General features: G+C 47.5%; 21 non-coding genes across 21 annotated transcripts; all 21 read right to left on the bottom strand.

The window, feature by feature from the left end:
• Positions 1-126: 126 nt before the first annotated feature.
• On the bottom strand, positions 127-199 carry trnar-ccu (transfer RNA arginine (anticodon CCU)). The gene has a single exon. It is a non-coding gene; the product is annotated as a tRNA-Arg (tRNA).
• Positions 200-1,448: 1,249 nt separating this feature from the next.
• Positions 1,449-1,521, bottom strand: trnar-ucu (transfer RNA arginine (anticodon UCU)). The gene has a single exon. It is a non-coding gene; the product is annotated as a tRNA-Arg (tRNA).
• A 902-nt stretch (positions 1,522-2,423) lies between these two features.
• trnar-ccu (transfer RNA arginine (anticodon CCU)) lies at positions 2,424-2,496 on the bottom strand. Its single transcript has one exon. It is a non-coding gene; the product is annotated as a tRNA-Arg (tRNA).
• Positions 2,497-3,745: 1,249 nt separating this feature from the next.
• On the bottom strand, positions 3,746-3,818 carry trnar-ucu (transfer RNA arginine (anticodon UCU)). Its single transcript has one exon. It is a non-coding gene; the product is annotated as a tRNA-Arg (tRNA).
• A 902-nt stretch (positions 3,819-4,720) lies between these two features.
• Positions 4,721-4,793, bottom strand: trnar-ccu (transfer RNA arginine (anticodon CCU)). Its single transcript has one exon. It is a non-coding gene; the product is annotated as a tRNA-Arg (tRNA).
• Positions 4,794-6,042: 1,249 nt separating this feature from the next.
• On the bottom strand, positions 6,043-6,115 carry trnar-ucu (transfer RNA arginine (anticodon UCU)). The gene has a single exon. It is a non-coding gene; the product is annotated as a tRNA-Arg (tRNA).
• A 903-nt stretch (positions 6,116-7,018) lies between these two features.
• trnar-ccu (transfer RNA arginine (anticodon CCU)) lies at positions 7,019-7,091 on the bottom strand. Its single transcript has one exon. It is a non-coding gene; the product is annotated as a tRNA-Arg (tRNA).
• A 1,249-nt stretch (positions 7,092-8,340) lies between these two features.
• On the bottom strand, positions 8,341-8,413 carry trnar-ucu (transfer RNA arginine (anticodon UCU)). The gene has a single exon. It is a non-coding gene; the product is annotated as a tRNA-Arg (tRNA).
• A 902-nt stretch (positions 8,414-9,315) lies between these two features.
• trnar-ccu (transfer RNA arginine (anticodon CCU)) lies at positions 9,316-9,388 on the bottom strand. Its single transcript has one exon. It is a non-coding gene; the product is annotated as a tRNA-Arg (tRNA).
• Positions 9,389-10,637: 1,249 nt separating this feature from the next.
• On the bottom strand, positions 10,638-10,710 carry trnar-ucu (transfer RNA arginine (anticodon UCU)). Its single transcript has one exon. It is a non-coding gene; the product is annotated as a tRNA-Arg (tRNA).
• A 903-nt stretch (positions 10,711-11,613) lies between these two features.
• Positions 11,614-11,686, bottom strand: trnar-ccu (transfer RNA arginine (anticodon CCU)). The gene has a single exon. It is a non-coding gene; the product is annotated as a tRNA-Arg (tRNA).
• Positions 11,687-12,935: 1,249 nt separating this feature from the next.
• On the bottom strand, positions 12,936-13,008 carry trnar-ucu (transfer RNA arginine (anticodon UCU)). The gene has a single exon. It is a non-coding gene; the product is annotated as a tRNA-Arg (tRNA).
• Positions 13,009-13,910: 902 nt separating this feature from the next.
• trnar-ccu (transfer RNA arginine (anticodon CCU)) lies at positions 13,911-13,983 on the bottom strand. The gene has a single exon. It is a non-coding gene; the product is annotated as a tRNA-Arg (tRNA).
• Positions 13,984-15,232: 1,249 nt separating this feature from the next.
• Positions 15,233-15,305, bottom strand: trnar-ucu (transfer RNA arginine (anticodon UCU)). The gene has a single exon. It is a non-coding gene; the product is annotated as a tRNA-Arg (tRNA).
• Positions 15,306-16,208: 903 nt separating this feature from the next.
• On the bottom strand, positions 16,209-16,281 carry trnar-ccu (transfer RNA arginine (anticodon CCU)). Its single transcript has one exon. It is a non-coding gene; the product is annotated as a tRNA-Arg (tRNA).
• Positions 16,282-17,530: 1,249 nt separating this feature from the next.
• On the bottom strand, positions 17,531-17,603 carry trnar-ucu (transfer RNA arginine (anticodon UCU)). Its single transcript has one exon. It is a non-coding gene; the product is annotated as a tRNA-Arg (tRNA).
• Positions 17,604-18,505: 902 nt separating this feature from the next.
• On the bottom strand, positions 18,506-18,578 carry trnar-ccu (transfer RNA arginine (anticodon CCU)). The gene has a single exon. It is a non-coding gene; the product is annotated as a tRNA-Arg (tRNA).
• Positions 18,579-19,827: 1,249 nt separating this feature from the next.
• trnar-ucu (transfer RNA arginine (anticodon UCU)) lies at positions 19,828-19,900 on the bottom strand. Its single transcript has one exon. It is a non-coding gene; the product is annotated as a tRNA-Arg (tRNA).
• Positions 19,901-20,802: 902 nt separating this feature from the next.
• On the bottom strand, positions 20,803-20,875 carry trnar-ccu (transfer RNA arginine (anticodon CCU)). The gene has a single exon. It is a non-coding gene; the product is annotated as a tRNA-Arg (tRNA).
• A 1,249-nt stretch (positions 20,876-22,124) lies between these two features.
• Positions 22,125-22,197, bottom strand: trnar-ucu (transfer RNA arginine (anticodon UCU)). The gene has a single exon. It is a non-coding gene; the product is annotated as a tRNA-Arg (tRNA).
• A 902-nt stretch (positions 22,198-23,099) lies between these two features.
• On the bottom strand, positions 23,100-23,172 carry trnar-ccu (transfer RNA arginine (anticodon CCU)). The gene has a single exon. It is a non-coding gene; the product is annotated as a tRNA-Arg (tRNA).
• Between the last annotated feature and the right edge of the window lie 355 nt (positions 23,173-23,527).

Consider the following 23,527-nt stretch of genomic DNA (forward strand, 5'->3'; position numbering starts at 1 on the left):
CTGAAAGGAGGAGCGAGAGGTGGCAAGGCGGAGCTGTTTCAGGAGATACTGTGTGCACGACCCATCCCCCGACCCTGCCCACCCTGTGACCATCAACTGCCGTATTGTCAATCTTTAAAAAGACATCACCCCAGGTGGGACTCGAACCCACAATCCCTGGCTTAGGAGGCCAGTGCCTTATCCATTAGGCCACTGGGGCTGAACTCATGAAGTGACCCACCTGAGGGTAATTGACCACTCTGAAATGTGATATCTGCCTCACATTTTCAGAGTGTGAGAAAGTTGAGCACAGATGGAAGCTATTTTCTCCCATCATATCTGCCACTGCTCGCACCATGGCAGAGCCATCTACAACAACAGCTTGCATTTATATAGCGCCTGTAACATAATAAAACCTTCCATGATGCTTCACAGGATCATTATCAAATAAAATCTTACACCGAGCCACATGAGGTACCAGGACAGGTGTCCTAAACCTTGATCACTGAAGTAGGTTTCGAGGGAGCATCTTCAAGGAGGAGAGAAAGGTAGCGAGGCGGAGATGTTTATGGAGATACCGTGCCCAGTGCCTATCCCCCGACCCCGATTGCTCTTTGGCTTCATGGGTGATCCCTGGAACTTTGCTCAAATTTGACTTCCCTATTCCTGGATTTCTGTGCCATTTATACTATGCTACTCCACTGGACTGCACTGTAAGACTCAGTCAGCTGCTGTGACTCTGATCTTCTATTCAGTTGCTCTTTGAAAGGAATTTGTGTTGTTTACAGTCCATTCCCCATTGCTACTGTTACCTGCTGAGTCTATGACTGTGCTACTGGATTATTTTGCTGCTGTGTGGGTCCTGGCCAGAAATTCTCTCTCCTGGGCTAAAGTCCATTTCTGATCCTCGGGTGGCCTCCAACTTAACTTTCGGCCACAGAACAATTCTCCACATTTTCACGGAAATACCTTCAGTATGCCTGTCGGTTAATCTGCCCTACCCACTTGTATCTACCCATGGGCTTATTGTGGATGATTGCATTGACATGTCAGTCTTTGTCTCACAGTCCATCAAGCCAAAATACAGCACCTGCAACAGTCCCTTTGCACTGAAGTATCAATTAGATTTTGTTTAAGTGCCTGTGGTGGGATTTGAACCCAGATCCACCTGACTCACAAGCAAGAGTGCTACCTATTGTGCTATGGCCATTTCGCGGTGAAAAAAGCAAGTTTTTAGGGAGTGTCTTAAAGGAGGAGCGAGAGGCAGCAAGGCGGAGCTATTTCGGGAGATACTGTGTCCATTACCCATCCCCCGACCATGCCTTCCCTGTGACCATCAGTGAGCACTGGAACTTTGCACAAGTTTGAAGTTGATGACATCTTGGTCCGAATGAAGCCTCCCTGCCTTGCTGAACCTGACATCACTTGCCCAACTGCAACTGCCGTATTGTCAATCTTTAAAAAGACATCACCCCAGGTGGGGCTCGAACCCACAATCCCTGGCTTAGAAGGCCAGTGCCTTATCCATTAGGCCACTGGGGCTGAATACATGAAGTGACCCACCTGAGGGCAATTGGCCAGTGAAGTAGGTTTCGAGGAAGTATCTTCAAGGAGGAGAGAAAGGTCGCGAGGCGGAGATGTTTATGGAGATACCGTGCCCAGTGCCTATCCCCCGACCCCGATTGCTCTTTGCTTTCATGGGTGAGCCCTGGAACTTTGCTCAAATTTGACTTCACCATTCCTGGATTTCTCTGCCATTCATACCATGCTACTCCACTGGACTGCACTGTAAGACTCAGTCAGCTGCTGTGACTCTGATCTTCTATTCAGTTGCTCTTTGAAAGGAATTTTGTGTAGTTTACAGTCCGTTCTCCATTGCTACTGTTACCTGCTGAGTCTATGACTGTCCTTCTGGTTTATTTTGCTGCTGTGTGGGTCCTGGCTAGAAATTCCCTCTCCTGGGTTAAAGTCCATTTCTGGATCTGAGGGTGGCCTCCAACTTAACTTTCGGCCACAGAACAATTCTCCACATTGTTACGGAAATACCTTCAGTATACCTGTCGGTTACTCTGCCCTACCCAATTGTGTCTATCCATGGGCTTATTGTGGATGATTGTATTGTCATTTTGGGATTGCAGGAAACTTGTCTCACAGTCCATGACACTTTCTGCCATGAATTCAAGCCAAAATACAGCAGCTCCAACTGTACTGAAGTATCAACTAGATTTCTATCTGTCATGGGATTTGAACCCACAACCTTCTGACTCACACACAAAATTGTCACGCACTGAGCCATGGCATCAGATTTTATGGAGTGTCTGAAAGGAGGAGCGAGAGGTGGCAAGGCGGAGCTGTTTCAGGAGATACTGTGTGCACGACCCATCCCCCGACCCTGCCCACCCTGTGACCATCAACTGCCGTATTGTCAATCTTTAAAAAGACATCACCCCAGGTGGGACTCGAACCCACAATCCCTGGCTTAGGAGGCCAGTGCCTTATCCATTAGGCCACTGGGGCTGAACTCAGGAAGTGACCCACCTGAGGGTAATTGACCACTCTGAAATGTGATATCTGCCTCACATTTTCAGAGTGTGAGAAAGTTGAGCACAGATGGAAGCTATTTTCTCCCATCATATCTGCCACTGCTCGCACCATGGCAGAGCCATCTACAACAACAGCTTGCATTTATATAGCGCCTGTAACATAATAAAACCTTCCATGATGCTTCACAGGATCATTATCAAATAAAATCTTACACCGAGCCACATGAGGTACCAGGACAGGTGTCCTAAACCTTGATCACTGAAGTAGGTTTCGAGGGAGCATCTTCAAGGAGGAGAGAAAGGTAGCGAGGCGGAGATGTTTATGGAGATACCGTGCCCAGTGCCTATCCCCCGACCCCGATTGCTCTTTGGCTTCATGGGTGATCCCTGGAACTTTGCTCAAATTTGACTTCCCTATTCCTGGATTTCTGTGCCATTTATACTATGCTACTCCACTGGACTGCACTGTAAGACTCAGTCAGCTGCTGTGACTCTGATCTTCTATTCAGTTGCTCTTTGAAAGGAATTTGTGTTGTTTACAGTCCATTCCCCATTGCTACTGTTACCTGCTGAGTCTATGACTGTGCTACTGGATTATTTTGCTGCTGTGTGGGTCCTGGCCAGAAATTCTCTCTCCTGGGCTAAAGTCCATTTCTGATCCTCGGGTGGCCTCCAACTTAACTTTCGGCCACAGAACAATTCTCCACATTTTCACGGAAATACCTTCAGTATGCCTGTCGGTTACTCTGCCCTACCCACTTGTATCTACCCATGGGCTTATTGTGGATGATTGCATTGACATGTCAGTCTTTGTCTCACAGTCCATCAAGCCAAAATACAGCACCTGCAACAGTCCCTTTGCACTGAAGTATCAATTAGATTTTGTTTAAGTGCCTGTGGTGGGATTTGAACCCAGATCCACCTGACTCACAAGCAAGAGTGCTACCTATTGTGCTATGGCCATTTCGCGGTGAAAAAAGCAAGTTTTTAGGGAGTGTCTTAAAGGAGGAGCGAGAGGCAGCAAGGCGGAGCTATTTCGGGAGATACTGTGTCCATTACCCATCCCCCGACCATGCCTTCCCTGTGACCATCAGTGAGCACTGGAACTTTGCACAAGTTTGAAGTTGATGACATCTTGGTCCGAATGAAGCCTCCCTGCCTTGCTGAACCTGACATCACTTGCCCAACTGCAACTGCCGTATTGTCAATCTTTAAAAAGACATCACCCCAGGTGGGGCTCGAACCCACAATCCCTGGCTTAGAAGGCCAGTGCCTTATCCATTAGGCCACTGGGGCTGAATACATGAAGTGACCCACCTGAGGGCAATTGGCCAGTGAAGTAGGTTTCGAGGAAGTATCTTCAAGGAGGAGAGAAAGGTCGCGAGGCGGAGATGTTTATGGAGATACCGTGCCCAGTGCCTATCCCCCGACCCCGATTGCTCTTTGTTTTCATGGGTGAGCCCTGGAACTTTGCTCAAATTTGACTTCACCATTCCTGGATTTCTCTGCCATTCATACCATGCTACTCCACTGGACTGCACTGTAAGACTCAGTCAGCTGCTGTGACTCTGATCTTCTATTCAGTTGCTCTTTGAAAGGAATTTTGTGTAGTTTACAGTCCGTTCTCCATTGCTACTGTTACCTGCTGAGTCTATGACTGTCCTTCTGGTTTATTTTGCTGCTGTGTGGGTCCTGGCTAGAAATTCCCTCTCCTGGGTTAAAGTCCATTTCTGGATCTGAGGGTGGCCTCCAACTTAACTTTCGGCCACAGAACAATTCTCCACATTGTTACGGAAATACCTTCAGTATACCTGTCGGTTACTCTGCCCTACCCAATTGTGTCTATCCATGGGCTTATTGTGGATGATTGTATTGTCATTTTGGGATTGCAGGAAACTTGTCTCACAGTCCATGACACTTTCTGCCATGAATTCAAGCCAAAATACAGCAGCTCCAACTGTACTGAAGTATCAACTAGATTTCTATCTGTCATGGGATTTGAACCCACAACCTTCTGACTCACACACAAAATTGTCACGCACTGAGCCATGGCATCAGATTTTATGGAGTGTCTGAAAGGAGGAGCGAGAGGTGGCAAGGCGGAGCTGTTTCAGGAGATACTGTGTGCACGACCCATCCCCCGACCCTGCCCACCCTGTGACCATCAACTGCCGTATTGTCAATCTTTAAAAAGACATCACCCCAGGTGGGACTCGAACCCACAATCCCTGGCTTAGGAGGCCAGTGCCTTATCCATTAGGCCACTGGGGCTGAACTCATGAAGTGACCCACCTGAGGGTAATTGACCACTCTGAAATGTGATATCTGCCTCACATTTTCAGAGTGTGAGAAAGTTGAGCACAGATGGAAGCTATTTTCTCCCATCATATCTGCCACTGCTCGCACCATGGCAGAGCCATCTACAACAACAGCTTGCATTTATATAGCGCCTGTAACATAATAAAACCTTCCATGATGCTTCACAGGATCATTATCAAATAAAATCTTACACCGAGCCACATGAGGTACCAGGACAGGTGTCCTAAACCTTGATCACTGAAGTAGGTTTCGAGGGAGCATCTTCAAGGAGGAGAGAAAGGTAGCGAGGCGGAGATGTTTATGGAGATACCGTGCCCAGTGCCTATCCCCCGACCCCGATTGCTCTTTGGCTTCATGGGTGATCCCTGGAACTTTGCTCAAATTTGACTTCCCTATTCCTGGATTTCTGTGCCATTTATACTATGCTACTCCACTGGACTGCACTGTAAGACTCAGTCAGCTGCTGTGACTCTGATCTTCTATTCAGTTGCTCTTTGAAAGGAATTTGTGTTGTTTACAGTCCATTCCCCATTGCTACTGTTACCTGCTGAGTCTATGACTGTGCTACTGGTTTATTTTGCTGCTGTGTGGGTCCTGGCCAGAAATTCCCTCTCCTGGGCTAAAGTCCATTTCTGATCCTCGGGTGGCCTCCAACTTAACTTTCGGCCACAGAACAATTCTCCACATTTTCACGGAAATACCTTCAGTATGCCTGTCGGTTACTCTGCCCTACCCACTTGTATCTACCCATGGGCTTATTGTGGATGATTGCATTGACATGTCAGTCTTTGTCTCACAGTCCATCAAGCCAAAATACAGCACCTGCAACAGTCCCTTTGCACTGAAGTATCAATTAGATTTTGTTTAAGTGCCTGTGGTGGGATTTGAACCCAGATCCACCTGACTCACAAGCAAGAGTGCTACCTATTGTGCTATGGCCATTTCGCGGTGAAAAAAGCAAGTTTTTAGGGAGTGTCTTAAAGGAGGAGCGAGAGGCAGCAAGGCGGAGCTATTTCGGGAGATACTGTGTCCATTACCCATCCCCCGACCATGCCTTCCCTGTGACCATCAGTGAGCACTGGAACTTTGCACAAGTTTGAAGTTGATGACATCTTGGTCCGAATGAAGCCTCCCTGCCTTGCTGAACCTGACATCACTTGCCCAACTGCAACTGCCGTATTGTCAATCTTTAAAAAGACATCACCCCAGGTGGGGCTCGAACCCACAATCCCTGGCTTAGAAGGCCAGTGCCTTATCCATTAGGCCACTGGGGCTGAATACATGAAGTGACCCACCTGAGGGCAATTGGCCAGTGAAGTAGGTTTCGAGGAAGTATCTTCTAAGGAGGAGAGAAAGGTCGCGAGGCGGAGATGTTTATGGAGATACCGTGCCCAGTGCCTATCCCCCGACCCCGATTGCTCTTTGTTTTCATGGGTGAGCCCTGGAACTTTGCTCAAATTTGACTTCACCATTCCTGGATTTCTCTGCCATTCATACCATGCTACTCCACTGGACTGCACTGTAAGACTCAGTCAGCTGCTGTGACTCTGATCTTCTATTCAGTTGCTCTTTGAAAGGAATTTTGTGTAGTTTACAGTCCGTTCTCCATTGCTACTGTTACCTGCTGAGTCTATGACTGTCCTTCTGGTTTATTTTGCTGCTGTGTGGGTCCTGGCTAGAAATTCCCTCTCCTGGGTTAAAGTCCATTTCTGGATCTGAGGGTGGCCTCCAACTTAACTTTCGGCCACAGAACAATTCTCCACATTGTTACGGAAATACCTTCAGTATACCTGTCGGTTACTCTGCCCTACCCAATTGTGTCTATCCATGGGCTTATTGTGGATGATTGTATTGTCATTTTGGGATTGCAGGAAACTTGTCTCACAGTCCATGACACTTTCTGCCATGAATTCAAGCCAAAATACAGCAGCTCCAACTGTACTGAAGTACCAACTAGATTTCTATCTGTCATGGGATTTGAACCCACAACCTTCTGACTCTCACACAAAATTGTCACGCACTGAGCCATGGCATCAGATTTTATGGAGTGTCTGAAAGGAGGAGCGAGAGGTAGCAAGGCGGAGCTGTTTCAGGAGATACTGTGTGCACGACCCATCCCCCGACCCTGCCCACCCTGTGACCATCAACTGCCGTATTGTCAATCTTTAAAAAGACATCACGCCAGGTGGGACTCGAACCCACAATCCCTGGCTTAGGAGGCCAGTGCCTTATCCATTAGGCCACTGGGGCTGAACTCATGAAGTGACCCACCTGAGGGTAATTGACCACTCTGAAATGTGATATCTGCCTCACATTTTCAGAGTGTGAGAAAGTTGAGCACAGATGGAAGCTATTTTCTCCCATCATATCTGCCACTGCTCGCACCATGGCAGAGCCATCTACAACAACAGCTTGCATTTATATAGCGCCTGTAACATAATAAAACCTTCCATGATGCTTCACAGGATCATTATCAAATAAAATCTTACACCGAGCCACATGAGGTACCAGGACAGGTGTCCTAAACCTTGATCACTGAAGTAGGTTTCGAGGGAGCATCTTCAAGGAGGAGAGAAAGGTAGCGAGGCGGAGATGTTTATGGAGATACCGTGCCCAGTGCCTATCCCCCGACCCCGATTGCTCTTTGGCTTCATGGGTGATCCCTGGAACTTTGCTCAAATTTGACTTCCCTATTCCTGGATTTCTGTGCCATTTATACTATGCTACTCCACTGGACTGCACTGTAAGACTCAGTCAGCTGCTGTGACTCTGATCTTCTATTCAGTTGCTCTTTGAAAGGAATTTGTGTTGTTTACAGTCCATTCCCCATTGCTACTGTTACCTGCTGAGTCTATGACTGTGCTACTGGTTTATTTTGCTGCTGTGTGGGTCCTGGCCAGAAATTCCCTCTCCTGGGCTAAAGTCCATTTCTGATCCTCGGGTGGCCTCCAACTTAACTTTCGGCCACAGAACAATTCTCCACATTTTCACGGAAATACCTTCAGTATGCCTGTCGGTTACTCTGCCCTACCCACTTGTATCTACCCATGGGCTTATTGTGGATGATTGCATTGACATGTCAGTCTTTGTCTCACAGTCCATCAAGCCAAAATACAGCACCTGCAACAGTCCCTTTGCACTGAAGTATCAATTAGATTTTGTTTAAGTGCCTGTGGTGGGATTTGAACCCAGATCCACCTGACTCACAAGCAAGAGTGCTACCTATTGTGCTATGGCCATTTCGCGGTGAAAAAAGCAAGTTTTTAGGGAGTGTCTTAAAGGAGGAGCGAGAGGCAGCAAGGCGGAGCTATTTCGGGAGATACTGTGTCCATTACCCATCCCCCGACCATGCCTTCCCTGTGACCATCAGTGAGCACTGGAACTTTGCACAAGTTTGAAGTTGATGACATCTTGGTCCGAATGAAGCCTCCCTGCCTTGCTGAACCTGACATCACTTGCCCAACTGCAACTGCCGTATTGTCAATCTTTAAAAAGACATCACCCCAGGTGGGGCTCGAACCCACAATCCCTGGCTTAGAAGGCCAGTGCCTTATCCATTAGGCCACTGGGGCTGAATACATGAAGTGACCCACCTGAGGGCAATTGGCCAGTGAAGTAGGTTTCGAGGAAGTATCTTCAAGGAGGAGAGAAAGGTCGCGAGGCGGAGATGTTTATGGAGATACCGTGCCCAGTGCCTATCCCCCGACCCCGATTGCTCTTTGTTTTCATGGGTGAGCCCTGGAACTTTGCTCAAATTTGACTTCACCATTCCTGGATTTCTCTGCCATTCATACCATGCTACTCCACTGGACTGCACTGTAAGACTCAGTCAGCTGCTGTGACTCTGATCTTCTATTCAGTTGCTCTTTGAAAGGAATTTTGTGTAGTTTACAGTCCGTTCTCCATTGCTACTGTTACCTGCTGAGTCTATGACTGTCCTTCTGGTTTATTTTGCTGCTGTGTGGGTCCTGGCTAGAAATTCCCTCTCCTGGGTTAAAGTCCATTTCTGGATCTGAGGGTGGCCTCCAACTTAACTTTCGGCCACAGAACAATTCTCCACATTGTTACGGAAATACCTTCAGTATACCTGTCGGTTACTCTGCCCTACCCAATTGTGTCTATCCATGGGCTTATTGTGGATGATTGTATTGTCATTTTGGGATTGCAGGAAACTTGTCTCACAGTCCATGACACTTTCTGCCATGAATTCAAGCCAAAATACAGCAGCTCCAACTGTACTGAAGTATCAACTAGATTTCTATCTGTCATGGGATTTGAACCCACAACCTTCTGACTCACACACAAAATTGTCACGCACTGAGCCATGGCATCAGATTTTATGGAGTGTCTGAAAGGAGGAGCGAGAGGTGGCAAGGCGGAGCTGTTTCAGGAGATACTGTGTGCACGACCCATCCCCCGACCCTGCCCACCCTGTGACCATCAACTGCCGTATTGTCAATCTTTAAAAAGACATCACCCCAGGTGGGACTCGAACCCACAATCCCTGGCTTAGGAGGCCAGTGCCTTATCCATTAGGCCACTGGGGCTGAACTCATGAAGTGACCCACCTGAGGGTAATTGACCACTCTGAAATGTGATATCTGCCTCACATTTTCAGAGTGTGAGAAAGTTGAGCACAGATGGAAGCTATTTTCTCCCATCATATCTGCCACTGCTCGCACCATGGCAGAGCCATCTACAACAACAGCTTGCATTTATATAGCGCCTGTAACATAATAAAACCTTCCATGATGCTTCACAGGATCATTATCAAATAAAATCTTACACCGAGCCACATGAGGTACCAGGACAGGTGTCCTAAACCTTGATCACTGAAGTAGGTTTCGAGGGAGCATCTTCAAGGAGGAGAGAAAGGTAGCGAGGCGGGGATGTTTATGGAGATACCGTGCCCAGTGCCTATCCCCCGACCCCGATTGCTCTTTGGCTTCATGGGTGATCCCTGGAACTTTGCTCAAATTTGACTTCCCTATTCCTGGATTTCTGTGCCATTTATACTATGCTACTCCACTGGACTGCACTGTAAGACTCAGTCAGCTGCTGTGACTCTGATCTTCTATTCAGTTGCTCTTTGAAAGGAATTTGTGTTGTTTACAGTCCATTCCCCATTGCTACTGTTACCTGCTGAGTCTATGACTGTGCTACTGGTTTATTTTGCTGCTGTGTGGGTCCTGGCCAGAAATTCCCTCTCCTGGGCTAAAGTCCATTTCTGATCCTCGGGTGGCCTCCAACTTAACTTTCGGCCACAGAACAATTCTCCACATTTTCACGGAAATACCTTCAGTATGCCTGTCGGTTACTCTGCCCTACCCACTTGTATCTACCCATGGGCTTATTGTGGATGATTGCATTGACATGTCAGTCTTTGTCTCACAGTCCATCAAGCCAAAATACAGCACCTGCAACAGTCCCTTTGCACTGAAGTATCAATTAGATTTTGTTTAAGTGCCTGTGGTGGGATTTGAACCCAGATCCACCTGACTCACAAGCAAGAGTGCTACCTATTGTGCTATGGCCATTTCGCGGTGAAAAAAGCAAGTTTTTAGGGAGTGTCTTAAAGGAGGAGCGAGAGGCAGCAAGGCGGAGCTATTTCGGGAGATACTGTGTCCATTACCCATCCCCCGACCATGCCTTCCCTGTGACCATCAGTGAGCACTGGAACTTTGCACAAGTTTGAAGTTGATGACATCTTGGTCCGAATGAAGCCTCCCTGCCTTGCTGAACCTGACATCACTTGCCCAACTGCAACTGCCGTATTGTCAATCTTTAAAAAGACATCACCCCAGGTGGGGCTCGAACCCACAATCCCTGGCTTAGAAGGCCAGTGCCTTATCCATTAGGCCACTGGGGCTGAATACATGAAGTGACCCACCTGAGGGCAATTGGCCAGTGAAGTAGGTTTCGAGGAAGTATCTTCTAAGGAGGAGAGAAAGGTCGCGAGGCGGAGATGTTTATGGAGATACCGTGCCCAGTGCCTATCCCCCGACCCCGATTGCTCTTTGTTTTCATGGGTGAGCCCTGGAACTTTGCTCAAATTTGACTTCACCATTCCTGGATTTCTCTGCCATTCATACCATGCTACTCCACTGGACTGCACTGTAAGACTCAGTCAGCTGCTGTGACTCTGATCTTCTATTCAGTTGCTCTTTGAAAGGAATTTTGTGTAGTTTACAGTCCGTTCTCCATTGCTACTGTTACCTGCTGAGTCTATGACTGTCCTTCTGGTTTATTTTGCTGCTGTGTGGGTCCTGGCTAGAAATTCCCTCTCCTGGGTTAAAGTCCATTTCTGGATCTGAGGGTGGCCTCCAACTTAACTTTCGGCCACAGAACAATTCTCCACATTGTTACGGAAATACCTTCAGTATACCTGTCGGTTACTCTGCCCTACCCAATTGTGTCTATCCATGGGCTTATTGTGGATGATTGTATTGTCATTTTGGGATTGCAGGAAACTTGTCTCACAGTCCATGACACTTTCTGCCATGAATTCAAGCCAAAATACAGCAGCTCCAACTGTACTGAAGTACCAACTAGATTTCTATCTGTCATGGGATTTGAACCCACAACCTTCTGACTCTCACACAAAATTGTCACGCACTGAGCCATGGCATCAGATTTTATGGAGTGTCTGAAAGGAGGAGCGAGAGGTAGCAAGGCGGAGCTGTTTCAGGAGATACTGTGTGCACGACCCATCCCCCGACCCTGCCCACCCTGTGACCATCAACTGCCGTATTGTCAATCTTTAAAAAGACATCACCCCAGGTGGGACTCGAACCCACAATCCCTGGCTTAGGAGGCCAGTGCCTTATCCATTAGGCCACTGGGGCTGAACTCATGAAGTGACCCACCTGAGGGTAATTGACCACTCTGAAATGTGATATCTGCCTCACATTTTCAGAGTGTGAGAAAGTTGAGCACAGATGGAAGCTATTTTCTCCCATCATATCTGCCACTGCTCGCACCATGGCAGAGCCATCTACAACAACAGCTTGCATTTATATAGCGCCTGTAACATAATAAAACCTTCCATGATGCTTCACAGGATCATTATCAAATAAAATCTTACACCGAGCCACATGAGGTACCAGGACAGGTGTCCTAAACCTTGATCACTGAAGTAGGTTTCGAGGGAGCATCTTCAAGGAGGAGAGAAAGGTAGCGAGGCGGAGATGTTTATGGAGATACCGTGCCCAGTGCCTATCCCCCGACCCCGATTGCTCTTTGGCTTCATGGGTGATCCCTGGAACTTTGCTCAAATTTGACTTCCCTATTCCTGGATTTCTGTGCCATTTATACTATGCTACTCCACTGGACTGCACTGTAAGACTCAGTCAGCTGCTGTGACTCTGATCTTCTATTCAGTTGCTCTTTGAAAGGAATTTGTGTTGTTTACAGTCCATTCCCCATTGCTACTGTTACCTGCTGAGTCTATGACTGTGCTACTGGTTTATTTTGCTGCTGTGTGGGTCCTGGCCAGAAATTCCCTCTCCTGGGCTAAAGTCCATTTCTGATCCTCGGGTGGCCTCCAACTTAACTTTCGGCCACAGAACAATTCTCCACATTTTCACGGAAATACCTTCAGTATGCCTGTCGGTTAATCTGCCCTACCCACTTGTATCTACCCATGGGCTTATTGTGGATGATTGCATTGACATGTCAGTCTTTGTCTCACAGTCCATCAAGCCAAAATACAGCACCTGCAACAGTCCCTTTGCACTGAAGTATCAATTAGATTTTGTTTAAGTGCCTGTGGTGGGATTTGAACCCAGATCCACCTGACTCACAAGCAAGAGTGCTACCTATTGTGCTATGGCCATTTCGCGGTGAAAAAAGCAAGTTTTTAGGGAGTGTCTTAAAGGAGGAGCGAGAGGTAGCAAGGCGGAGCTGTTTCGGGAGATACTGTGTCCATTACCCATCCCCCGACCATGCCTTCCCTGTGACCATCAGTGAGCACTGGAACTTTGCACAAGTTTGAAGTTGATGACATCTTGGTCCGAATGAAGCCTCCCTGCCTTGCTGAACCTGACATCACTTGCCCAACTGCAACTGCCGTATTGTCAATCTTTAAAAAGACATCACCCCAGGTGGGGCTCGAACCCACAATCCCTGGCTTAGAAGGCCAGTGCCTTATCCATTAGGCCACTGGGGCTGAATACATGAAGTGACCCACCTGAGGGCAATTGGCCAGTGAAGTAGGTTTCGAGGAAGTATCTTCAAGGAGGAGAGAAAGGTCGCGAGGCGGAGATGTTTATGGAGATACCGTGCCCAGTGCCTATCCCCCGACCCCGATTGCTCTTTGTTTTCATGGGTGAGCCCTGGAACTTTGCTCAAATTTGACTTCACCATTCCTGGATTTCTCTGCCATTCATACCATGCTACTCCACTGGACTGCACTGTAAGACTCAGTCAGCTGCTGTGACTCTGATCTTCTATTCAGTTGCTCTTTGAAAGGAATTTTGTGTAGTTTACAGTCCGTTCTCCATTGCTACTGTTACCTGCTGAGTCTATGACTGTCCTTCTGGTTTATTTTGCTGCTGTGTGGGTCCTGGCTAGAAATTCCCTCTCCTGGGTTAAAGTCCATTTCTGGATCTGAGGGTGGCCTCCAACTTAACTTTCGGCCACAGAACAATTCTCCACATTGTTACGGAAATACCTTCAGTATACCTGTCGGTTACTCTGCCCTACCCAATTGTGTCTATCCATGGGCTTATTGTGGATGATTGTATTGTCATTTTGGGATTGCAGGAAACTTGTCTCACAGTCCATGACACTTTCTGCCATGAATTCAAGCCAAAATACAGCAGCTCCAACTGTACTGAAGTATCAACTAGATTTCTATCTGTCATGGGATTTGAACCCACAACCTTCTGACTCACACACAAAATTGTCACGCACTGAGCCATGGCATCAGATTTTATGGAGTGTCTGAAAGGAGGAGCGAGAGGTGGCAAGGCGGAGCTGTTTCAGGAGATACTGTGTGCACGACCCATCCCCCGACCCTGCCCACCCTGTGACCATCAACTGCCGTATTGTCAATCTTTAAAAAGACATCACCCCAGGTGGGACTCGAACCCACAATCCCTGGCTTAGGAGGCCAGTGCCTTATCCATTAGGCCACTGGGGCTGAACTCATGAAGTGACCCACCTGAGGGTAATTGACCACTCTGAAATGTGATATCTGCCTCACATTTTCAGAGTGTGAGAAAGTTGAGCACAGATGGAAGCTATTTTCTCCCATCATATCTGCCACTGCTCGCACCATGGCAGAGCCATCTACAACAACAGCTTGCATTTATATAGCGCCTGTAACATAATAAAACCTTCCATGATGCTTCACAGGATCATTATCAAATAAAATCTTACACCGAGCCACATGAGGTACCAGGACAGGTGTCCTAAACCTTGATCACTGAAGTAGGTTTCGAGGGAGCATCTTCAAGGAGGAGAGAAAGGTAGCGAGGCGGGGATGTTTATGGAGATACCGTGCCCAGTGCCTATCCCCCGACCCCGATTGCTCTTTGGCTTCATGGGTGATCCCTGGAACTTTGCTCAAATTTGACTTCCCTATTCCTGGATTTCTGTGCCATTTATACTATGCTACTCCACTGGACTGCACTGTAAGACTCAGTCAGCTGCTGTGACTCTGATCTTCTATTCAGTTGCTCTTTGAAAGGAATTTGTGTTGTTTACAGTCCATTCCCCATTGCTACTGTTACCTGCTGAGTCTATGACTGTGCTACTGGTTTATTTTGCTGCTGTGTGGGTCCTGGCCAGAAATTCCCTCTCCTGGGCTAAAGTCCATTTCTGATCCTCGGGTGGCCTCCAACTTAACTTTCGGCCACAGAACAATTCTCCACATTTTCACGGAAATACCTTCAGTATGCCTGTCGGTTACTCTGCCCTACCCACTTGTATCTACCCATGGGCTTATTGTGGATGATTGCATTGACATGTCAGTCTTTGTCTCACAGTCCATCAAGCCAAAATACAGCACCTGCAACAGTCCCTTTGCACTGAAGTATCAATTAGATTTTGTTTAAGTGCCTGTGGTGGGATTTGAACCCAGATCCACCTGACTCACAAGCAAGAGTGCTACCTATTGTGCTATGGCCATTTCGCGGTGAAAAAAGCAAGTTTTTAGGGAGTGTCTTAAAGGAGGAGCGAGAGGCAGCAAGGCGGAGCTATTTCGGGAGATACTGTGTCCATTACCCATCCCCCGACCATGCCTTCCCTGTGACCATCAGTGAGCACTGGAACTTTGCACAAGTTTGAAGTTGATGACATCTTGGTCCGAATGAAGCCTCCCTGCCTTGCTGAACCTGACATCACTTGCCCAACTGCAACTGCCGTATTGTCAATCTTTAAAAAGACATCACCCCAGGTGGGGCTCGAACCCACAATCCCTGGCTTAGAAGGCCAGTGCCTTATCCATTAGGCCACTGGGGCTGAATACATGAAGTGACCCACCTGAGGGCAATTGGCCAGTGAAGTAGGTTTCGAGGAAGTATCTTCTAAGGAGGAGAGAAAGGTCGCGAGGCGGAGATGTTTATGGAGATACCGTGCCCAGTGCCTATCCCCCGACCCCGATTGCTCTTTGTTTTCATGGGTGAGCCCTGGAACTTTGCTCAAATTTGACTTCACCATTCCTGGATTTCTCTGCCATTCATACCATGCTACTCCACTGGACTGCACTGTAAGACTCAGTCAGCTGCTGTGACTCTGATCTTCTATTCAGTTGCTCTTTGAAAGGAATTTTGTGTAGTTTACAGTCCGTTCTCCATTGCTACTGTTACCTGCTGAGTCTATGACTGTCCTTCTGGTTTATTTTGCTGCTGTGTGGGTCCTGGCTAGAAATTCCCTCTCCTGGGTTAAAGTCCATTTCTGGATCTGAGGGTGGCCTCCAACTTAACTTTCGGCCACAGAACAATTCTCCACATTGTTACGGAAATACCTTCAGTATACCTGTCGGTTACTCTGCCCTACCCAATTGTGTCTATCCATGGGCTTATTGTGGATGATTGTATTGTCATTTTGGGATTGCAGGAAACTTGTCTCACAGTCCATGACACTTTCTGCCATGAATTCAAGCCAAAATACAGCAGCTCCAACTGTACTGAAGTACCAACTAGATTTCTATCTGTCATGGGATTTGAACCCACAACCTTCTGACTCTCACACAAAATTGTCACGCACTGAGCCATGGCATCAGATTTTATGGAGTGTCTGAAAGGAGGAGCGAGAGGTAGCAAGGCGGAGCTGTTTCAGGAGATACTGTGTGCACGACCCATCCCCCGACCCTGCCCACCCTGTGACCATCAACTGCCGTATTGTCAATCTTTAAAAAGACATCACCCCAGGTGGGACTCGAACCCACAATCCCTGGCTTAGGAGGCCAGTGCCTTATCCATTAGGCCACTGGGGCTGAACTCATGAAGTGACCCACCTGAGGGTAATTGACCACTCTGAAATGTGATATCTGCCTCACATTTTCAGAGTGTGAGAAAGTTGAGCACAGATGGAAGCTATTTTCTCCCATCATATCTGCCACTGCTCGCACCATGGCAGAGCCATCTACAACAACAGCTTGCATTTATATAGCGCCTGTAACATAATAAAACCTTCCATGATGCTTCACAGGATCATTATCAAATAAAATCTTACACCGAGCCACATGAGGTACCAGGACAGGTGTCCTAAACCTTGATCACTGAAGTAGGTTTCGAGGGAGCATCTTCAAGGAGGAGAGAAAGGTAGCGAGGCGGAGATGTTTATGGAGATACCGTGCCCAGTGCCTATCCCCCGACCCCGATTGCTCTTTGGCTTCATGGGTGATCCCTGGAACTTTGCTCAAATTTGACTTCCCTATTCCTGGATTTCTGTGCCATTTATACTATGCTACTCCACTGGACTGCACTGTAAGACTCAGTCAGCTGCTGTGACTCTGATCTTCTATTCAGTTGCTCTTTGAAAGGAATTTGTGTTGTTTACAGTCCATTCCCCATTGCTACTGTTACCTGCTGAGTCTATGACTGTGCTACTGGTTTATTTTGCTGCTGTGTGGGTCCTGGCCAGAAATTCCCTCTCCTGGGCTAAAGTCCATTTCTGATCCTCGGGTGGCCTCCAACTTAACTTTCGGCCACAGAACAATTCTCCACATTTTCACGGAAATACCTTCAGTATGCCTGTCGGTTAATCTGCCCTACCCACTTGTATCTACCCATGGGCTTATTGTGGATGATTGCATTGACATGTCAGTCTTTGTCTCACAGTCCATCAAGCCAAAATACAGCACCTGCAACAGTCCCTTTGCACTGAAGTATCAATTAGATTTTGTTTAAGTGCCTGTGGTGGGATTTGAACCCAGATCCACCTGACTCACAAGCAAGAGTGCTACCTATTGTGCTATGGCCATTTCGCGGTGAAAAAAGCAAGTTTTTAGGGAGTGTCTTAAAGGAGGAGCGAGAGGTAGCAAGGCGGAGCTGTTTCGGGAGATACTGTGTCCATTACCCATCCCCCGACCATGCCTTCCCTGTGACCATCAGTGAGCACTGGAACTTTGCACAAGTTTGAAGTTGATGACATCTTGGTCCGAATGAAGCCTCCCTGCCTTGCTGAACCTGACATCACTTGCCCAACTGCAACTGCCGTATTGTCAATCTTTAAAAAGACATCACCCCAGGTGGGGCTCGAACCCACAATCCCTGGCTTAGAAGGCCAGTGCCTTATCCATTAGGCCACTGGGGCTGAATACATGAAGTGACCCACCTGAGGGCAATTGGCCAGTGAAGTAGGTTTCGAGGAAGTATCTTCAAGGAGGAGAGAAAGGTCGCGAGGCGGAGATGTTTATGGAGATACCGTGCCCAGTGCCTATCCCCCGACCCCGATTGCTCTTTGTTTTCATGGGTGAGCCCTGGAACTTTGCTCAAATTTGACTTCACCATTCCTGGATTTCTCTGCCATTCATACTATGCTACTCCACTGGACTGCACTGTAAGACTCAGTCAGCTGCTGTGACTCTGATCTTCTATTCAGTTGCTCTTTGAAAGGAATTTTGTGTAGTTTACAGTCCGTTCTCCATTGCTACTGTTACCTGCTGAGTCTATGACTGTCCTTCTGGTTTATTTTGCTGCTGTGTGGGTCCTGGCTAGAAATTCCCTCTCCTGGGTTAAAGTCCATTTCTGGATCTGAGGGTGGCCTCCAACTTAACTTTCGGCCACAGAACAATTCTCCACATTGTTACGGAAATACCTTCAGTATACCTGTCGGTTACTCTGCCCTACCCAATTGTGTCTATCCATGGGCTTATTGTGGATGATTGTATTGTCATTTTGGGATTGCAGGAAACTTGTCTCACAGTCCATGACACTTTCTGCCATGAATTCAAGCCAAAATACAGCAGCTCCAACTGTACTGAAGTATCAACTAGATTTCTATCTGTCATGGGATTTGAACCCACAACCTTCTGACTCACACACAAAATTGTCACGCACTGAGCCATGGCATCAGATTTTATGGAGTGTCTGAAAGGAGGAGCGAGAGGTAGCAAGGCGGAGCTGTTTCAGGAGATACTGTGTGCACGACCCATCCCCCGACCCTGCCCACCCTGTGACCATCAACTGCCGTATTGTCAATCTTTAAAAAGACATCACCCCAGGTGGGACTCGAACCCACAATCCCTGGCTTAGGAGGCCAGTGCCTTATCCATTAGGCCACTGGGGCTGAACTCATGAAGTGACCCACCTGAGGGTAATTGACCACTCTGAAATGTGATATCTGCCTCACATTTTCAGAGTGTGAGAAAGTTGAGCACAGATGGAAGCTATTTTCTCCCATCATATCTGCCACTGCTCGCACCATGGCAGAGCCATCTACAACAACAGCTTGCATTTATATAGCGCCTGTAACATAATAAAACCTTCCATGATGCTTCACAGGATCATTATCAAATAAAATCTTACACCGAGCCACATGAGGTACCAGGACAGGTGTCCAAAACCTTGATCACTGAAGTAGGTTTCGAGGGAGCATCTTCAAGGAGGAGAGAAAGGTAGCGAGGCGGAGATGTTTATGGAGATACCGTGCCCAGTGCCTATCCCCCGACCCCGATTGCTCTTTGGCTTCATGGGTGATCCCTGGAACTTTGCTCAAATTTGACTTCCCTATTCCTGGATTTCGGTGCCATTTATACTATGCTACTCCACTGGACTGCACTGTAAGACTCAGTCAGCTGCTGTGACTCTGATCTTCAATTCAGTTGCTCTTTGAAAGGAATTTGTGTTGTTTACAGTCCATTCCCCATTGCTACTGTTACCTGCTGAGTCTATGACTGTCCTACTGGTTTATTTTGCTGCTGTGTGGGTCCTGGCCAGAAATTCCCTCTCCTGGGCTAAAGTCCATTTCTGATCCTCGGGTGGCCTCCAACTTAACTTTCGGCCACAGAACAATTCTCCACATTTTCACGGAAATACCTTCAGTATGCCTGTCGGTTACTCTGCCCTACCCACTTGTATCTACCCATGGGCTTATTGTGGATGATTGCATTGACATGTCAGTCTTTGTCTCACAGTCCATCAAGCCAAAATACAGCACCTGCAACAGTCCCTTTGCACTGAAGTATCAATTAGATTTTGTTTAAGTGCCTGTGGTGGGATTTGAACCCAGATCCACCTGACTCACAAGCAAGAGTGCTACCTATTGTGCTATGGCCATTTCGCGGTGAAAAAAGCAAGTTTTTAGGGAGTGTCTTAAAGGAGGAGCGAGAGGTAGCAAGGCGGAGCTGTTTCGGGAGATACTGTGTCCATTACCCATCCCCCGACCATGCCTTCCCTGTGACCATCAGTGAGCACTGGAACTTTGCACAAGTTTGAAGTTGATGACATCTTGGTCCGAATGAAGCCTCCCTGCCTTGCTGAACCTGACATCACTTGCCCAACTGCAACTGCCGTATTGTCAATCTTTAAAAAGACATCACCCCAGGTGGGGCTCGAACCCACAATCCCTGGCTTAGAAGGCCAGTGCCTTATCCATTAGGCCACTGGGGCTGAATACATGAAGTGACCCACCTGAGGGCAATTGGCCAGTGAAGTAGGTTTCGAGGAAGTATCTTCAAGGAGGAGAGAAAGGTCGCGAGGCGGAGATGTTTATGGAGATACCGTGCCCAGTGCCTATCCCCCGACCCCGATTGCTCTTTGTTTTCATGGGTGAGCCCTGGAACTTTGCTCAAATTTGACTTCACCATTCCTGGATTTCTCTGCCATTCATACTATGCTACTCCACTGGACTGCACTGTAAGACTCAGTCAGCTGCTGTGACTCTGATCTTCTATTCAGTTGCTCTTTGAAAGGAATTTTGTGTAGTTTACAGTCCGTTCTCCATTGCTACTGTTACCTGCTGAGTCTATGACTGTCCTTCTGGTTTATTTTGCTGCTGTGTGGGTCCTGGCTAGAAATTCCCTCTCCTGGGTTAAAGTCCATTTCTGGATCTGAGGGTGGCCTCCAACTTAACTTTCGGCCACAGAACAATTCTCCACATTGTTACGGAAATACCTTCAGTATACCTGTCGGTTACTCTGCCCTACCCAATTGTGTCTATCCATGGGCTTATTGTGGATGATTGTATTGTCATTTTGGGATTGCAGGAAACTTGTCTCACAGTCCATGACACTTTCTGCCATGAATTCAAGCCAAAATACAGCAGCTCCAACTGTACTGAAGTATCAACTAGATTTCTATCTGTCATGGGATTTGAACCCACAACCTTCTGACTCACACACAAAATTGTCACGCACTGAGCCATGGCATCAGATTTTATGGAGTGTCTGAAAGGAGGAGCGAGAGGTGGCAAGGCGGAGCTGTTTCAGGAGATACTGTGTGCACGACCCATCCCCCGACCCTGCCCACCCTGTGACCATCAACTGCCGTATTGTCAATCTTTAAAAAGACATCACCCCAGGTGGGACTCGAACCCACAATCCCTGGCTTAGGAGGCCAGTGCCTTATCCATTAGGCCACTGGGGCTGAACTCATGAAGTGACCCACCTGAGGGTAATTGACCACTCTGAAATGTGATATCTGCCTCACATTTTCAGAGTGTGAGAAAGTTGAGCACAGATGGAAGCTATTTTCTCCCATCATATCTGCCACTGCTCGCACCATGGCAGAGCCATCTACAACAACAGCTTGCATTTATATAGCGCCTGTAACATAATAAAACCTTCCATGATGCTTCACAGGATCATTATCAAATAAAATCTTACACCGAGCCACATGAGGTACCAGGACAGGTGTCCTAAACCTTGATCACTGAAGTAGGTTTCGAGGGAGCATCTTCAAGGAGGAGAGAAAGGTAGCGAGGCGGAGATGTTTATGGAGATACCGTGCCCAGTGCCTATCCCCCGACCCCGATTGCTCTTTGGCTTCATGGGTGATCCCTGGAACTTTGCTCAAATTTGACTTCCCTATTCCTGGATTTCTGTGCCATTTATACTATGCTACTCCACTGGACTGCACTGTAAGACTCAGTCAGCTGCTGTGACTCTGATCTTCTATTCAGTTGCTCTTTGAAAGGAATTTGTGTTGTTTACAGTCCATTCCCCATTGCTACTGTTACCTGCTGAGTCTATGACTGTCCTACTGGTTTATTTTGCTGCTGTGTGGGTCCTGGCCAGAAATTCCCTCTCCTGGGCTAAAGTCCATTTCTGATCCTCGGGTGGCCTCCAACTTAACTTTCGGCCACAGAACAATTCTCCACATTTTCACGGAAATACCTTCAGTATGCCTGTCGGTTAATCTGCCCTACCCACTTGTATCTACCCATGGGCTTATTGTGGATGATTGCATTGACATGTCAGTCTTTGTCTCACAGTCCATCAAGCCAAAATACAGCACCTGCAACAGTCCCTTTGCACTGAAGTATCAATTAGATTTTGTTTAAGTGCCTGTGGTGGGATTTGAACCAAGATCCACCTGACTCACAAGCAAGAGTGCTACCTATTGTGCTATGGCCATTTCGCGGTGAAAAAAGCAAGTTTTTAGGGAGTGTCTTAAAGGAGGAGCGAGAGGTAGCAAGGCGGAGCTGTTTCGGGAGATACTGTGTCCATTACCCATCCCCCGACCATGCCTTCCCTGTGACCATCAGTGAGCACTGGAACTTTGCACAAGTTTGAAGTTGATGACATCTTGGTCCGAATGAAGCCTCCCTGCCTTGCTGAACCTGACATCACTTGCCCAACTGCAACTGCCGTATTGTCAATCTTTAAAAAGACATCACCCCAGGTGGGGCTCGAACCCACAATCCCTGGCTTAGAAGGCCAGTGCCTTATCCATTAGGCCACTGGGGCTGAATACATGAAGTGACCCACCTGAGGGCAATTGGCCAGTGAAGTAGGTTTCGAGGAAGTATCTTCAAGGAGGAGAGAAAGGTCGCGAGGCGGAGATGTTTATGGAGATACCGTGCCCAGTGCCTATCCCCCGACCCCGATTGCTCTTTGTTTTCATGGGTGAGCCCTGGAACTTTGCTCAAATTTGACTTCACCATTCCTGGATTTCTCTGCCATTCATACTATGCTACTCCACTGGACTGCACTGTAAGACTCAGTCAGCTGCTGTGACTCTGATCTTCTATTCAGTTGCTCTTTGAAAGGAATTTTGTGTAGTTTACAGTCCGTTCTCCATTGCTACTGTTACCTGCTGAGTCTATGACTGTCCTTCTGGTTTATTTTGCTGCTGTGTGGGTCCTGGCTAGAAATTCCCTCTCCTGGGTTAAAGTCCATTTCTGGATCTGAGGGTGGCCTCCAACTTAACTTTCGGCCACAGAACAATTCTCCACATTGTTACGGAAATACCTTCAGTATACCTGTCGGTTACTCTGCCCTACCCAATTGTGTCTATCCATGGGCTTATTGTGGATGATTGTATTGTCATTTTGGGATTGCAGGAAACTTGCCTCACAGTCCATGACACTTTCTGCCATGAATTCAAGCCAAAATACAGCAGCTCCAACTGTACTGAAGTATCAACTAGATTTCTATCTGTCATGGGATTTGAACCCACAACCTTCTGACTCACACACAAAATTGTCACGCACTGAGCCATGGCATCAGATTTTATGGAGTGTCTGAAAGGAGGAGCGAGAGGTAGCAAGGCGGAGCTGTTTCAGGAGATACTGTGTGCACGACCCATCCCCCGACCCTGCCCACCCTGTGACCATCAACTGCCGTATTGTCAATCTTTAAAAAGACATCACCCCAGGTGGGACTCGAACCCACAATCCCTGGCTTAGGAGGCCAGTGCCTTATCCATTAGGCCACTGGGGCTGAACTCATGAAGTGACCCACCTGAGGGTAATTGACCACTCTGAAATGTGATATCTGCCTCACATTTTCAGAGTGTGAGAAAGTTGAGCACAGATGGAAGCTATTTTCTCCCATCAAATCTGCCACTGCTCGCACCATGGCAGAGCCATCTACAACAACAGCTTGCATTTATATAGCGCCTGTAACATAATAAAACCTTCCATGATGCTTCACAGGATCATTATCAAATAAAATCTTACACCGAGCCACATGAGGTACCAGGACAGGTGTCCTAAACCTTGATCACTGAAGTAGGTTTCGAGGGAGCATCTTCAAGGAGGAGAGAAAGGTAGCGAGGCGGAGATGTTTATGGAGA

This window comes from Pristiophorus japonicus, chromosome 19 (genome assembly GCF_044704955.1).
Source record: "Pristiophorus japonicus isolate sPriJap1 chromosome 19, sPriJap1.hap1, whole genome shotgun sequence".
NCBI lineage: Eukaryota > Metazoa > Chordata > Chondrichthyes > Pristiophoridae > Pristiophorus > Pristiophorus japonicus.